Here is a 10884-nt window from a genome sequence, read left to right on the forward strand (position 1 = left end):
CTTCAGTGGTCCCTGGATGGATTATGGAAAGGAAGAGATTCTGGCTGTAGAGCTGGGCATAGGTGACCCCAAAGGGAGATGCTAGCAGAAAGTCCCTTAGAGTGAAAAGGTGGAGTCTGAAAGGTAGCACAGCTGTTAAGGTATTTACCTTGCACATGGCAGACCTATGTTCAGTCCCTGGCACCAGGTGTGGTCCTTAAGTACCACTAGCTGTGATTCCTGAGCATAGAACCATGAGCATAGAATCAGGAGTAGGCCCAGACCACCACGAGGTGTGGCCCAAAAAAACCCAAAGCCTTATTCTAAGGAGAATACCAATTCTTAAGGAGAATTAGTTAGAATACTAATTCTAAGGAGAAAGGAGAAATTCTAAGGAGAAAAAATACAAAGGAGTGAAAGAGCAAGTCACAGCCAGGAGATACCCATTGACACATTTATTGGAAACAAAAGAAATATGGAAAAGTAGGCCCTAAAATCCTAAGGGGGAAACAGCTCAATTAAAAGCAGAAAAAAAGTCAAATCAAGACATTGGGTTAGGTACTTCCGAAAACGGATGTCCACTGAGCATCTGTTTAATGGTGAGGTGACATACAGCTTCCTCCTTGCGACCCCTAACCACTGGCCCACCACGTGTCATGAGTAGAAGGGTGAGACCAGATGTGGCTTTGAACCATGCATCGTGGCTTTCCTCCATGGCCCGGGGCTGCGTCTGGGTCTTCTCATAAGTGATAGCTTCTCCAGTCCCCTAAAAGTGCTTGCTCGTGCCACTTCCTGCAGCAGGTAAGGGCTCTGAAATGGGATGAATGTACTGGAGAATGCAGCGAGGGACCAGTACCAGGAACTCAAGCAGGGAGGTACCGGCCGGAAGCCTTGAAAGAAGCCTTTGGAAAACCGGCCGATGCCCCACTGCCTTGGCCTCTGTGGCTCCCAGGAATACAGTGCAACAACGCCAACTTCCTCTGGATTTTCCGGGTCGGGGTCGTCACTACAGAAAACAAGCTCTGCACGCGTGTCCTCATGCCTGCCCTCCTGTCCACTCTGGGAGAGCAGGTCAGGAAGGGGGAAAAAAAAGCCCAGGGAAGCCTATGGACGGAGGGGCCTCTGGAATGTTCTCTGTGGAGAACCACAAACAAGTGCCCGTTGGTAGCTAAGTGTTTAGATTATAACATACCCTGGAAACCACTCGGCTCTGCTGTCTCTTTGGGGTACCGGGGTGGAGGGGAGGGCAGGAGTGGGGTGTCTGGGCTATGCTGGTATCAGAGCTTGCCTTTGTCTCAGGTCACACAGTTCCTGGGGCTCCCACCGCAGGACCCCCGGAAGCAAGGTGTGGAGTGTGTCAGCGCTGCTCTGGGCAGGACGTCTGGAGGAACTGAAGGTCAAACAGCTACACTGAACAGGCAGCTTGCCTCATCCCTTGGAGCTAGAAGGATCCCATAGAAATGGCTCAGCACAAAGACCCAGGAGCGCCTGGAGCCACCGGAATGGGTGCTTGTGGGGACCAGACCTGATATCTTATCTCTTAGGATTTCTCAGCCTTGGTCCAATCATGGTCTCCTTCTGTCCTTCTCTCCTTCCTGTGCCACCCCACCCCCCCTTCCATCCTGTTGTCTGGCTCTATAGTATTGTGCTGTACTCCCCGTTTACGTGGTTCACCTGTGGCCCCGTTGTGACATCCTGGAAGCCCACCTGGGCTGAGGAACTCGGGATTTTTCTAGATCAAGATTTCTGGCCTAGACCAGGGATCTTTCTACTGCTTTTCATCAGTCTTGTATTGTAGCAGCTTGGGGGGCCAGCGGGCCAGCCATGGGTATGTCCATGGCCAGGTTTGCAGCCTGCAGTGAGCTGGACCACTGTGTCGGGCTGCTTGGGAAAGACAGCAGTGACTGCCCAGGGAAGGACCTGGTCCTGTCTCGTTCTGGGGGGCGCAGCACAGCATGCGTGGTCTGTAACCCTGGTTTCTTCTGTCATGGGAATGAGCTCAGTGGCATCTTCAGCTGTGACCCTGCCACTCAGCCAGCCAGAGGATGGCAGAACTGGGAATCCACGGTGGCTTGGTCCTCACCACCACTCACCCCCTGGTAAGCCTTCAGGAGGGACGCAGGCCAGCCCTTTCCCTGAGGCTTGGGGAAAGCATCCGGATGGCGCTTCTTCTGGGGTAAGCAGAGGTGCACTCCAGAAACTTCAGCGCTGTGACTCCCACCCTTTGGGGGTACAGGAGGGATATGATGGGGGGGGCTCAGTGGTCCTGTAGATGCTTCCATTCTGGGACCACCCGCATCTCAATTCTAGGTGTTTAAGAGGTTCTCTCTTCCCTTGCCTCATTTATTCTCACTATCACTGTCCTCCCGTTGTTCATCGATTTGCTCGAGAGGGCCCAGTAACAATTGTGACTGTGTTTGGCATATCGAATACGTCACAGGGAGCTTGCCAGGCTTTGCCGTGCAGGCAAGATACTCTCAGTAGCTTGCTGGGCTCTCAAGAGGGGCGGAGGAATCGAACTCGGGTCAACTGTGTCGGCTGTGTGCAAGGCAAATGCCCTATCTGCTGTATTATTGCTCCAGCCCCATTTATTCTCATTCTCATAGTTCCTAAATTTAAACTATTTTATTAAAAAAAAAGTTTCTCTGCCATGCAGCCCTCGGTTCCAGGAGCTGTAACCTCACCTTCTCCCTCCGACTGGAAGGAGCAGCAGGGGGAGAACTAGGCCCATCAGCCCAAGATGGACGCCAGAGGGCCCAGGGTGGGTGCAGGGTGAAATATCTAATCACCCCACATTTGGGGCTGGCTTAGTGTGGCCAGCCCTGGTGGCGCTGGCAAATCTCCCCGTGCCTGGCCTCGAGGCTGGTGGGGGTGCGTGAGGAGGAGGCTGGGCCCAGGAGCAGCAGCCTGGCCTCTGGGGTGCTGCCCGTGCTCCCCGGGAGGGCCGGGGAGGGGCCCCCACAGCCTCTCTCCTCCCTCCCTCTCTCCCGCGCCGGTGCCTTATATAATGGCACATTATACAACAGCGCGAAGCAGGTGGTATTTTTAAAGACAGCAAGTGAGCATTTTTTTGGCCTAAATTTGGGACTGAAACAGATGGATTTTTAAGACTCTGGCTTTTCCTATGAATAGTCACTGTTGTTCTCCTCTGCTTTTAAACACCCGTTTCAAGACCACCTCCAGCAACCAATCAGCCCTCTATTTAATTATAACAAAATTCTTAGCTCTGTCTGCTGCTGCTCGGACAAGTGGGGGCACTGGATCAATTTCTGGAGCCAGGCAGACTTGCCAACAACAATTTTCCTCTCCCCGGAGGGCGCGGAAGGCCGGCAGCAGGGCCCAGAGCCTCCCTCTGCCCGCGCGGGCCCTGACGGCGGATCTGAAAGGGGTTCGAGAGAGGCAGGTAAATGGTGGCGTGTGGCGGCGCCCGGGCTGCCCACCGCCACGCCAGTGAGCTCATGCCCACCTCATTAGGGCCGCTGCCAGGTTTTTTCCATTAACAGGTAATTGAGTAGAAAGGAAAATAAGCGAAGTTTGTTTCCTCCCCCTGGATGTTCTTGCTGGGGATTGGAAGAAAAACACTTCAGCTTCGTGAGTGGAGGAGTGTCCTTGAATGTGTATTTATGTTTTCCGAGGGATTTGTCGCTGGGTAGGTGGAATTAGCTTGTTCTCAGGGCCGCTCCCCGCTTGTGTTTGTTCGCTGGGGGCCACACTCAGCTGGGAAGGGGTTCGAGGAGCTGGACGGGGACCCTGGCTGTCTGCCTGACACCCTGTTTACAGAGTGGAGGCCAAGTATGTTCCAGCCCATGATGCATGGCTGGGTCCTCATTTTCCTCTTGCTCTTTGCGTGCACACATGTATAATCACATACAACATCCCCATAACCACACATAACACACACACACACACACACATATACACATCCCTCCATAAAAACCTGGATAATTATACATCCCTATATAATCATACACAGACAGCACATAGCACACACCTAGATAACCACAAACAACACACACACACACACACATTCTCCTGGATGAGCACACCTATATACACACACATCTGGATGGCTACATATCACACACACACATACACACCGATGAACACACCTGTATACATACATGTCTGGAGAGCTACATATCTCTCACACACTTACGCACACACACACCTGGATAAACACACATCTGGATGGCTACATATCACACACACATACACACACACCCCTGGATGAACACACCTGTATATACACACATCTGGATGGCTACATATCACACATACACACACACACACACATATATATATACACATCCCTCCATAACTACACACACAAAAACCTGGATAATTATACACCCCTAGATAATCATACACAGACAGCACATAGCACACACCTAGATAACCACAAACAACACACACACACATTCTCCTGGATGAACGCACCTATATACACACACATCTGGATGGCTACATATCACACACACACATACACACACACCGATGAACACACCCGTATACACACATGTCTGGAGAGCTACATATCTCTCACACACTTACGCACGCACACACACCTGGATAAACACACATCTGGATGGCTACATATCACACACATACATACATACACACACACACACACACACACACACACACACACACTGGAGAGCCCCTTGTGAAGCCTGTCCATCACCCTGTTTTTCCACGTGTGCCCCCTAATCCTACAGAGCCTGACGGCTCCTACCCTGTGCTGGGCACGGCATTGGTGGTGCCTTGGGGTAGAGACCACGTGGAGATTTTATCTCATTTTCTCTCTTTGCCTCACTCGCTTCCTGTGCCCCAACCCAGATTCTAAGAGCCAATGTTGCATGTGCTCTGCTGTCCACTGCCCCCTGGGCTTCTGCAGATCAGCTCCCAGTTTCACAAACTCCGTGATTTTCTCCATGGCCAGAGTATGGGGGTAGGGTGGGTGGGGGTGGGGAGGTGGATCTCTCCTGAGTTTTCTTTTCCCGAGTCATGGTGTTATTTGCACCATGGATTCCTCTGAGAAGCTGGTAAGTACACCGGCCCATCAACCCCAGGAAAACATAGCTGCTTGAGTGCACACCTGAGCCAGGAGCAGTGTGTCCAGGTAACCAGAGCAAACTTCTTCCAGGACCAAACCATTCACTTCACCGGCCTCATACCCAAGTCTTCTAGAAGGACCCGCGTCTCCAGCAACATCAGCGGTCTCAGGGCCGCACTGAGCTGTCAGCCCACGATCATTCCTGGTCGCCCCAGTGGCCTCACTGCCCCTTGGAGCTTGCCCTCAGCATGGTGCTCTGTGCCTCGCAGCGGCCCTACCCGCAGGGGTAGCATGGCAATTAGGCCGCTGCCTGCCCAGAGCTAACATTCCACGGGAGGGTGGGGAGACAGGCGAAAACCAAGTAAACAAAGGGGCAGCTTGAGAGTTCAGCCAGGGCTCCCTCGTCACAGGACCTGCTGGGGATCAAGGCGAGCAGGATCTCTGCTTGAGATTTCACCTGGGGACTGAAAGTTGAGAAGGCCTCATGCATGTCTGGGCTGTGTGCCTTTGTCAGAGGCCGGCTCCGCCAGCCCTCTGCGCTGGGTTGCACCCAGCACCAGCCTCACCCCCCCCACCCCCTCCCACCACCACCCTGGTCCTCCCATCCCCAGGTTCCAGCTGCTCCATTGACCAGATGAGCTCACTGAGGCCTGGGGGCCCCTGGTTGGGGTCAAGGACTAGGATCTCTCTTCACCCTGCCTGTTTGTTTCCTGCTTTTAGAGAAATAAAATAGCCTGAGATACCATTTTTGCCTAGAAACTTAATTTTTTAAAAATGTACACAAATCAAATCTGGAGTAATCTCTTTAGATGAGATTTTATCCTTGAGTTAATCTCCTGGAGGAGTGGTCTTACCTCTCTTTGTTGATTTGTTAATGTTCAACCCACCTTTGTGTCACCAAGGTACATGATTGCCATATAAACTAAGAATGTAAGCTCGGAGAGAGCAGAGTCAGAAGTGAGAGTGCTCGGGCTCCAGAGATCCAGAGTCAGAGCCAGAAGGAGACGGGGATCCAGATTGGGGCCCAGGAGAGAAGGAGGCAGAAGAAGTGAAGAGGATTGGAATAAACTACAATTGATATCGACCAAAAAAAAAAAAGTGTACAAATCAGTGACTGGGGGGTGGGGGTGGGGGGGGTTTAGAGAATTGTATACCTGTCACCACAGTTCAATTTTTAGAACATTATCATCAGCCACCAATACCCCATTGCTCCATTGGCTGCCACACCCAGGCCCCGGGCAACTGTTAATCTGCTTCTCCTTCTATTTGCCTTTTCTTAGGCAGCTCAGATAGAGAAGGGAGCACCAAATAAAGGGCGTTGGGAGGATCCTCCCAGGATGGGAGAAGCATGCTGAAAGTAGACTATACAACATGATTGCCACTCAATGCCTCTTTTGCAAACCACAACACCCAAAAGGAGAGAGAGAACAAAGGGGAATGCCCTGCCACAGAGACAGGGTGGGATGGGGGGGGTAGGGGGTGGGAGGGATACTGGGATCCGTGGTGGTGGGAAATGGGCACTGGTGGAGGGATGGGTATTTGATTATTGTATAATTGAAAACCAAGCACAAAATTTGTAAGTCTACAACTGTACCTCATGGTGTCTCACTAATAAAATTTTTTTTAAAAATTGCCTTTTCTTTCCATGTTAGAAACTAAATTTATGTGGATTTTTGTTTTTGACTTCTTTTCCTTAGCATAACACTTGTCTTTTCATCTATACATTTTCCAAGAGAGTGAAAATATACTTTTTTAAAAAAAAATTTATTTAGTGAAAATTCTCCCCCAAATAAAAATCAAAACGAAAAGTTTCAGTGAACTTTAGGAGGGTGATAAACCATTATGATAGTTTAGAATCCCAGCTCCCCAGAATCAATATCAGCCCTCTCCCTGGGGTGATTTTGTCCCATTGAGAATGGAAGTCCCATCCCTTTCACTGTATGTACCAATAGTATTTTCTTCTCATTGTGTCATAGTATCCCGCTGTGGTGCGGATAGTGTTACTTTGTACATGGAGTGTAAATATATGGATAGTATGTCACTACATTGTCAAAATAGTATTATTCAGTTGTCTAAATAGTATTCCACTGTATGTGGTTAGTATCCATTGTGTGTGCACTATCCCATTATATATAAGGAGTATACCATAGTGGAGAATTCCACCATGTGGATAATATTCTATTGGCTGTAGAGTATTCCATTGTCTGGAAAGAATCCCATCACATGAATGGATAGTTTTTTTACTGGAAGGACAGTATTCCATTGTAGAGTATTCCATTGTATGGACAGTATTCCATTCTGTGGATAGAATTCCATTGTCTGGATGCATCATTTCCCATTGAAAAGAGAGCATTCCATTGAAGACATAGAGTGTTGCATGCTCTGGATAGTATTTGCTGTATGTATTGGCTGTATTTTGTGCGTGCTTTCACCAGCTAATAGACTTCTGACTCATTTTCACCTTTGTGCAGCTGTCTTTAGACACCCTGAATCATGCAGACTGGCCCCTCTGAGAAAGAGCCTTTCTGAGCAGTGCCTCAGTTCCCTCTCCTGTATGCTGTAGGCAAAACTCCTCAGGCCAGGATTTGAAATCCAATCTACTCAGGGCCTTCATAGGGAACTGTGGCTCATGTGTAAAGCAGCCCCCCCCAACTTCCCCTACCCCCTTTTGAAACATCTCACCTGCTGCATCCCTGCCAGCCCCAGCTTCAGTCGGTATCTCCATGGATTACACAATGTCTCGTACCTGTACTTTCGTCTTTGTTTCTGTGTTATTCAGGTCAAACCCAGCACAGCTCCCTGACAGGAATCTTATGGCGTTCTCTCCTCTTTGCACTTGTGTTCAGTCTCAGTAGCTGATCCAGGAACCAATTGATTTCATCTGCTGTGAGGTAAGAAACGAGGTCTCCGGAGCAGGTAAGGTGGGAAAGTGTTGGTGCAGTGAAATGAGCACCAGCCTGAGAGCCTAGAGCCCTTGCTTGAAGCCTAGCCATGCAGAGTTCCCAGGGTCATTTCCGGAGGCATTTGAAGGAACATTACTATTTTCTGGAAAAGATGTCCTCGCTACACATGCTGGCCTCAACAATGTCTCCCTACCACCTCCACCCCCCCCCAAAAAAAAAACCAAATAGGTTGACTTTGATCCCAAGAATATGGTTCCAGTGGAAGAGTGTAAAGTCCTGGGCTCTGTTCCTGGCAGCTTGTGGTCCCCAAGCACTGTGGGGTGAAGCCACAGTCTCCCCACTCCCAACTTCCCAGCAACCACATCAACAACATAAAGCTGACTTTGGGAGCTTTGTAGATCTCCAGGCTCTTGGACAATTGTTTGGGGGAGCTGGAGATGTCCAAGAGTGCTCTTCTATGGGGGGGGGGGTGGGAGTATCAGTGGGAAGGCTAAAGCGTGAGTATCCCTGAGCCCCAGGACAGCTTCTGGTGCCTCTCACAGTGCTCAAGACCTCAGGCTCCTGATGCTTCTCTTCAAGATCTGGAAGAATTGGCTGCAGTACTGGGCTGGTGTGCTTGGATGATTGGGCACTCAAGGGCTGGCCAGGGGTGAACCTGACCATGAAGAGAGGAATGCCTTTGTGAACCCATAGACTCTGAGCATCAAGACACTCATTAAGGCTAGGCACAGCAGTTGTGTCCTTTGTATACTAATTCTCAACTCAGTTCTGCCTCTGTCTTATCCCCACTTCTGGCCATCCTCTGTTCCACCAGGCAGACCATGGTGCTGGGAGTCATCTGGGACTCCAAATTTGGAGCTCAAAAAGACAATGGGGAGGGGTCGAGTGATAGTTCAGCAGGGAAGGCATTTGCCTTGCACATGATTGACGTGGGTTTGACCCCTGGCATATGGTCCCCTGAGCACTGTAAGGAGTAATTCCTGAGTGCGGAACTTGGAGTAACCCAAAAAGCATTGCCTGTGTGACCCAAACAGCCCCCCCCCCCACACACACACCAAATTAAAATGAAATAAAAGAACGGCCTGGGAATCAACCCAGTTATTAAGAGAGGGAACTTGCCTAGCTTTGGATACCAACAAAGTTTCTCAACTTGACCAATTTAAGAAACCTCACTAAACCTCAGAATTCTTAGCTTCAAATGTATCTGAAGATACAGGCTTCTTCCAGAGACTTGGCTGAGATAAAGGTGCTTGTGTCTGGGTGAAACTGAGTGAAACTGGGGGTCTGGTGGTTCCATGAACGGTAACTAATTGTTCCTGCTTCTGCCCTATGCTCTTTTGAGCAAGAGAGACAGAGACTCAAAAGAGTAGCCTTCCTAGCGGGGAAGGCATTTGCCTACAGGATGTGTCATCTTGGAAAACTCAAATCTGGAAGTGGTCCCCAAACCTAACCCCCAACTTGACATTCATGTAGCTTGGCTCCCAGTGCTTCAGCCTCCCTGGGACCCTCTATCAAATGCAGAGGCCCCACCAGAGGGTGATAGCTCCCTCTACTCAGCTGAGGCCAAGAGAGCAGCCAGAGATGGTTCTGAAGGAGTAAATTCCCTAGATCCCTCACTTCTGAGCTCAGCATGAGGGTCAAGTTATTGCCTTGAATTTTCCTGATTAAAGGCTGATGTTAGGCCCAACTGTTCTTATGAATCAGAAAGGACTCTTTCCCTCCTTAGTACAATGTGTGTGTGGGTTTTTTGGGGGGGCGGGGGAGGAAGGAGGTCAGGCCTGGCAGTGCTCAATGCTTACTCCTAGTTCTGTGCTCAGGGGTCACTCCTGGCAGGAGTCAGGAGAGCATATGGAGTGGTGCAGGGATGGGACCCAGATTGGACCCATGCAAGGCAAGTGCCCTGCCAACTGTACCATCTCTTCGGTCCCTGTTTTCTTTTAGAGAAAGAGGAAAGAAAGGAATGTGTTGGTATATGGCTGTGGGGTCCAGATACTTGAAAGCAGTGGAACTTTCATGCAGTGTATCCTCAAAGCAACTTGTACTTTTATTGCTTGTTTCAGGAGTACAGGGACCATGGGTTGAGCCAAACCATCGTCCATCCAAGGTACCAGAAAATATCTAACAGTACTGCTTTGACACTAGTGTGTGTGTATGGTGGAGGAATGTGAGGAGTATAACTACAAAAAAACTACCTGTTTGGTACCTTTTGCCAATGTCTATGGTACATGTCTAAAGCATGGTGGTTAGCGTGACACCCTGTATCCGGAGTTGGGAAAGGCCCCTCAGAAAAGTACCGTAAGAAAGATTTGTTTGCACCATATAGATAAGTCAACATATATAACCTTAAATAAACAGCTTTGAGAGGTTGCCACTATAGTTGTTAATAGAACTGATTTGATTGTAGGTTTATATTGCTTTACTTTTTGTTTTGTTTTAGGGCCACACCTGGTGATACTCAGGGCTTACTTCTGCCTCTGCACTCAGGAATTATTCCTGGAAGTGCTTGTGGGACCATATGGGATGCCAGGAATTGAACCCGGGTCAATTGTGCAAGACAAATGCCCTACCCACTGTACTATCACTCTGGGCCTTGGCTTCACCTTTTTAAGTGGTCTCACAGTGTACTTGTGAAAAGTACAAGCTGAAGAAAGAGACTGGTGGGGTGAGGGGATACTAACCCCAGTAGGCACCTTGGACTTGCAGTCCCCAGCCCCATAAGAAAGTTAACATTCGGCAGGAGAGACAATACAGGGATTCAGGTGATTTCCTTGCATGTGGCCAACCACAATTCAGTCCCTGAGCAGAGAGCCAGGAGTAGCCCCTTAACACATCTGGGGGTGGCCCAAACTGTCCCCCACAAAAATAAACTTAAAAAATTGTATTACTAAGTGAAAATGAGATAAAATGGGCTCATACCATTTCAGAAAAGTAACAGTCAGCTCTCATAGG

The sequence above is a fragment of the Sorex fumeus genome, unplaced genomic scaffold (assembly GCF_029834395.1).
Source record: "Sorex fumeus unplaced genomic scaffold, SorFum_2.1 ptg000043l, whole genome shotgun sequence".
Lineage (NCBI taxonomy): Eukaryota > Metazoa > Chordata > Mammalia > Eulipotyphla > Soricidae > Sorex > Sorex fumeus.